A 7172-nucleotide genomic window follows, 5' to 3' on the forward strand; every position below is an offset into this window, starting at 1 on the left:
CATCATCCATATTGCGCAATGTAAGGAAAATGCCTCAAAATTTGGACCTCTCTGGCTCTATACAAAATATAGAGGAAGATTCATGTTATTCGAATTCTTCACTGACCATTGACAGGGGCCTCTGATTAAGTTATTTTGGTTTGTGGCTCAAGCTCTACACATGCCCACGTCATTTGCTTTAATGTTCATAAATCTTTTTCAACAAATCCAACTTGTGCATATCTCATAGTGCCTAAATTATTGCATTTGCTTGAAAGTTTCCAAATCCTTTTCAACAAATCCACTCTGTGTGAATTCCAACAATCATTGCAGTCGATGAGACAATAATTCTGTGAGGAGAACAGAAAAAAGACATTGCTCCACTCAAGGCCGCTTCAGAATTTGGTACAGAAGACAACGTGAGAGGATGCAAATGCTCCAGGGATTCAACACCCAACTAAAGTAAATAGCACAGAGAATTTAGCTCTGGCATGCAAGTCTCTGCTTTTCTTTCTCCATCCAGTTGGTTGTATGTTTAATGTGACTGCAAACACGACCGGTTTCTGATTTTTGAAATTACCAAACACAATTAAATTATCTATAAATTTACCAAATCTAGCAATGGCAACAACTCTCTCTTTTTAATAATTGTAGATAAAAAAATAATAATTTTATGTAAAAAATTATTTAAATCATAATAACTTTATAAATAAAAATAAATAATGTAAGTAAAATGAAGTAATTCACGATTAATATGTATGAAGTAAAATGCTTACTCTACATATCTTTAAAATATTTGTCTTAAAAAAGTTAAAATTTTGAATTTTTTTTAGATAAATTGTGATCATAAGATCACACTCTTTCTATTAAAATGTAACAAAATATACAGAAAGGATGGCAAGTAGTTCACATCATCCAAATTTATTCCAAAAGATAGAGAATGTATATGAAAAGGCTACAAAGGACCAAAATTATAGTGTCTTACCCTATATAGCACAATCTAGTTTAGAAAAAATACATCTAGGACCATCTCTACACCTACCAACATAATTATACTTAATATTTGCTACCATTCCCAAGATGAGCTAAAAATTCAAGAGCATCATCCAACTTGACATCACAATAGCATGGAAGAAATTTGAGACCAGATTTTGTTAACAATATTACCTTTAGGTTAGTTGCTCGCTACTTAACCATCAAATATTTTTTTCATATTCTCTCCTACAACCCATGGATATGGTCTAGATGATTCTAATAAAATTCCTCTACATCGTTTTGGAGGATGGTGCAGGAAAAGTTGGCATGGCAAGGCCCCTTTCCTGGATCGTTAAGAGAGACAATGTGTATGAAAAGGCTACAAAGGACCAAATTATAGTGGCTTACCCTATATAGCACAATCTAGTTTAGAAAAAATACAAAAATGGTGAGAGAGTAAAAAATAACATAGGACCTGTATGCGGGAAAAGCAGGTCGATAAAACTCAAAACGTGAAAAATGGAGCTCTATGGAGCCTTGCTCACACACCCATAGAATTTCTTGGTGCAAGCTATGGAGTTATAAAGCATAACTCAGCTTTCCAAGGATGGTTCCATGGTTCTCTATCTTGCACGGTCCCTCAAACCAATGTTTTTGCTGTCAGATCACTGAGCAAAATGGTTTAGGGATGACAAATGCAAGAACAAGGGACGCTTTTGTTGATTTTAAGATGAGATGCATCCTAAGCTATGCATGATCCTATAAATGCAATAAACTAGTTATAAGATGACAAGGTTAGTAAACAAGACTATCCTAGCATACTATATTAGTCCCTGATTTAAGCTAAATGATAAAAAAAAAGTACTCTAAACATGCATATTTAGATTAATTTCTATCTAAAAGAGAGGCTAAAATGATGAGCATAAAATGGTATGAAAGCTTGAATGTATTTGAGCATAAGGATGATGCTAAAGACTTGGATATTTTTTAAGAAGGAATGGGCTCTATTTATAGGGATTTTAGGGCAATGGATGGTCAAGATGGGATAATCTTAACAAGGGCCAGGATTGAAAGTTAATCAGTCCATGTTTTCAATTCTCACCAATGAAATGGTGACAATTGTCAACAAGAGGTTGCTTGAGAGGAGATGAAAGAAGCATTAAATGCTTGAGAAGACCTCATGGTTACCCTAGGAGGTAAGGGTTAAGGTTAGGTTAGGGTTATCCAATGGATAAAGCTTTTACCCAAGAGGTAAACTCTTGTGCAAAGGTTAAAGGGATAACCATAGTCAAAGCAATGAATGCTTGATGAGACCCTTGGGTTAGATGAAGGTTGAGTTAAGAGAAAAAGTATCTAATCATGCTAGAGGGTTGAGTTAACCATTAATGGTTATGAAGACTTTCAAGGTTAACTTGTTGAAGACATAAAGACTTTATTACTTTTTGAAGACTTTACTCCAAATTTGAGAAGTGACCTAAATTTAGGGAAAAGGGATAATGGATGGGTTTGGGCTAATTGATTAGGATTAGATGGATTCTAGAAGAATTAGGAATAGGATTTAGGATGCAAGTGGGAGATGTAGGAAAATGCAAGTGGGTGAGGGAAAATAGAATTAATTAAAATAAATTGCTTTATTTCAATTTGGTTGCAACTTGCATTTGTAGGATTTTGCAAGTGGGGGGATTTATAAATAAATTTAGATTTATTTAAATGCAAATGAGATTTTAATTAAATGTAGATTTAATTAAAATGGGAAAGGGGATAAATTGATATCTTTAATTAAATGTAAATTTAATTAAAATGGCCAGAGTGAGGGTATTTAGTTAAATGTAAATTTAATTAAATGGCTTAGATAGAAAAAGGGTATATTAATTAAATCTTAATTTAATTAATAGGAAGAATTAAGAATAATTAAATGAATAAAATTCACTTAATTCATTGTGCAACTTTTAGGTGTCTACAAGACCATCTCCACACCTATCAACATAATTACACTTAAAATATTCCCAAGATGAGCTAAAAATGCAAGAGCATCCTCCAACTTGACATCACAAAAACATGCAATAAATTTGAGACCGGCTTTTGTTAACAACATTACCTTTAGGCTAGTTGCATGCTTCTTAACCACCAAATATGTCCTCCATAGTCTCTCCTACAACCCATGGATATGGTCTAGATGATAGTAATAAAATGCCTATGCATAGTTTTTGACCCCTTTAATATCATCGTGTGAGATATATGCCAACCACCATAAAGAGCATGGAAGTGCGATTAAGACTTGAGCAATGTCAAAGATATTCCTTCTCCCTATCAAATTGAAGATGATCCATAAAGATATTTGTCAAGGCTTCCGTAATTCCAACTCAAGGAACTTTGTCCATATCCTTCACTAAGTCCCAAATTTGTAGTGGTCAAACTTGCATGTCAAGAGTTGATATTTATATTTCTAAAAACTTAATAATGTTGTTGATCATATCCACCCATTTTAACCATCCATTCCATATTTTTCTATTAGTTTTATTTTTCTCCTTATCCTTCCCCACCCTTCACTTTTCTTCTTTTCTTTTCCCTTATTCAAAAATTCCATCTCCCCCCCCCCCAAAAAAAGAATTCCAATACAACCTCTTTAATATTTGATGAACTCACCTCATGACCTATTTCAAAAATTCACATGAACAAATCCAACATGTTGTGACATAATTTCTTTACAACATGAATAATGATGAAATTACCATATCCAATCACCTACCACCATCATTATTCATATCTCCTTACTCTTTTGTGTGGGAATCTAGATGAGGATTTGCCACCTTATGATGCCATGCCAAATATATCCTAAACCTACCCCAACCAACCAAAGCATTCCCCTTATGAAGCCAACCTTAAGAGCTTTTTGTTATTAAATGATACCATTATAATTATTTTTATTGTTAAATATTAATATTTTGGCATGCAAACAACTATTAAATTTTTTTTTTAAATGTAAGATTTTTATGTATATATTCACAACAGGAGGCTCCTTACCGTATAACTGATCATAATTGTTTGTTTACAAAATTAAATTATATACGTGTTAAATATGCTATCCAAAATACATTGAAAAATGACCCTTAACCTTTGGTATTTTTTTAGATAGAAGTATTTAAGATATCTTTTATCTACAATTCTAATAAATTATTTACTCTATATCTTAAGTATACAACTAAATCGATAATGCCACATTTTTAAGAAAATAAATTATTTACGTAATTTTGAATGTTACTTTATTTCATAAAATTCGTAACTTTTTGTAATTGTGAGACTTTTTCTATAGTTTTAAAAAATAAGTAAATTAAAAAAATATATTTAGTTTAATTTTGTAAAGATTTAATAATCTAAACTATTACAAATGAACAAATAGAAATGTAAATAAATGAAAAATTATATTTATATATATATATATATTAGAATTGTGATAATTTCTTTTTAACTTGGAGCATCTAAAAAGGTGAGATGTTTTGAATTTTAAAATGATATAAACTAATGAAATTTGGAATTCTTAGTGTTATTTAAATTTTTAATATTTTTTTAACTTTTTAATTAATTGAGTACATTTTTTATAAATTTAAGTTAATATTTTAATTGTTGAAAAGTTTTCAAAAAATGATAGATTAGTGGGACATAACGTATAATATAGTAAATTTAATTTTTCCTACATAGCTAGCATGAATACCCAGTGCATGAATAGTTAAGATATTCCTTTCTCACTATCAATTAAATAGGGTCCATGAATAGATTTGTCAAGACTTCCCTAATTTAGAGATTACATTATGCAGGCAAGCATAGAGTCGAGAAAGCGACAGAAAGTGAAACTTCATCAGTCAGTCAAAAGACTGCACTTGAAAGAATTATATATTTTTAGCAAAAAAAAATATTAATTAATAGTCTGAAAATGACATTTTTCGTCGTTACATAAAGAAACTTGTGTATATAGTGGTCATTCATTTTTGTTTGGCTTTGAAATATTTGAAACATATTGGGTGGGCTCTGCCTACTTTCATCTTTTATATTGACCTTTAATGAACTTCTTTCCTTATAAATTTCCAGTGGAGACATAACTATCTAAAAGAACAGTTGTGAAATAATGGAGAATAAAGGAGAGTTCAAAAAGTTCTTTTAAAGAAAATTAATCATTTTTAATTAAAAAATTAACAGGTTGAATTTTAATTCTTTTAGAGCTTCTGGATTAGATTGTCTTCATATCTCTTCCCTCTCTCATCTCTTTATATTCAGTCTAGATCTGCAACTTGTTATATTTTTATCTCCTTTGAACTCTTTATCATCCAAATGATGAATCACGAATTGTGATTTGAAATGTTGATGTTTTTGAATACTAGATGTCACTGAGAGGGGGGGTGAATCAGCTTAGCCCTTTTCTAACTTAAGTGTGTAAACCGGTTAATAGATCTAATATAAAGTAGACTTACTTGTTAGAAGGGAAAATGACATAAATGCAACTACACATAAAAGGGACACCACATAACACCATATGTACGAGGAAAACCCAAGATGGGAAAAACCTCAATGAGAAGTGTTGCTGGAGACTACTGCTCCAATCTAGCCTCACAATGAAACGCTTCGGTTAACCAACCCAAGGAGCACCAACCCCTGCACTGAGCTCCAACTCAGTGATCTACAATAAACATATATCAGATACAAAAGTAATATCTTTGTTACAAAAGAACTTTGTAACTCTCATGTATGTCTCTTCTCTGGTTCTCCTCTCTTCAATCCCCTGTAGGTTCTCTGCTCACCTTCTCACTACAACAACCTTATCTCCTACTGCAACTCACTCTCTGTTGCAACCTTACTGGTTCAACCTCTTCTTCTTCTCTAGTCGGTTCTCTTTTCTCTCTGTCACACTGCTGTTATTCACCACCAGTCTTCATAACTTAGTAATATGTCTACCATCTTATTCCTATTGGTTCTTAGCTTCCCTTCTCTGCAATCTTCTATAGCTCTTCTTTGTCGGTTCAGTCACCACCGGTGTACTCCTCTGTCAGACTCAATGGCAGACTACTGGTTGCCTCACTCTTGCTGGTTGAACTCGTCAACCCGATTCTCTATCTCACACAGTCTCTCCTCTGATTCTCATTGAGCACTTGACTGATTTCTCCTCTCCTACAACAGCACAAGCAACATCTTTGGCTCGCATACTTATATCCATATTTTCCCGTCTAAATGCGAGTTTGAACATAGGCACGCTAGGCTTTATGCCATGCATTGAATTTGTATCTAATCAGATCTCTATTCATAGTGACATGTCATATCCAATCCTATATCATGTCCTTGATCGATGTTCAACACTCAATCAATGAGCATCGCCCAACTGTTTTCCTTGTGAATCATGTCTTCTCTCTTTATGTCATCTGTAGCATGATTTTTGGCCTTTTGTCTAATTGATCACATGCGTGATGCAGTTTCCTTCTTCCTCTTCGATCTGCAATATCAGATTGTATTGGATCTCTCTTGTTTCCTTCATCTCGAGCCGCAATCCTTTGCCTTCATTCCTCGAGCTTCACAGTCATCATAAGTGTTGGACTAGTCACCAATGACCTCACTGACAAATCACACCAATTTGTGCATGCATGCCACTTCACCTCCACGTGGCCCCTTTGTCGGCATCCACCTTTGCTAGGTTGGTCATGTCAGTTTGGATAGGATCACCGACCACCCAAACAATTGGGTTCATCTACCCGTTCATAGACCCTGTCGGTTATACCCTAACTGGTTTGCCTTCAACCTTGCATTCTGCTTCTCTTCCGGTGGAGCACCCAAATTGATCAGCACACCTGCCAACCTACCTCATGCACATCTTCATCGGATGGGAGCCTTCTGCATCTACACTTTTTCAGCATTATCGGTGGACATACTTACCGGTAAACACCTTGATGACATCATGTCATCAATCTTCAACATGCTCCATTTGTTTGCAACTGCTCAACCTATCCTTCTTCATTCATTAGACTGGTTCTCCTATTAATTGGTTTGTCAAAGTGACAAATATATCCTTCAATCTCTGTACTGGAAACTCATCATTGTCTATCTTATTGATCCAGTGCACATTCCTGATCTCATGCACCTAAGGCAGCTTAGTGTTTCAGCAGTTCATCTGGTGTGAGTCTTCAATCGCCCGCCTTTAACCTTTTGTCTTATCTCAGAGGACTATGATGCATTCC

Source organism: Cryptomeria japonica, chromosome 6 (genome assembly GCF_030272615.1).
Source record: "Cryptomeria japonica chromosome 6, Sugi_1.0, whole genome shotgun sequence".
Taxonomy (NCBI): Eukaryota; Viridiplantae; Streptophyta; class Pinopsida; order Cupressales; family Cupressaceae; genus Cryptomeria; species Cryptomeria japonica.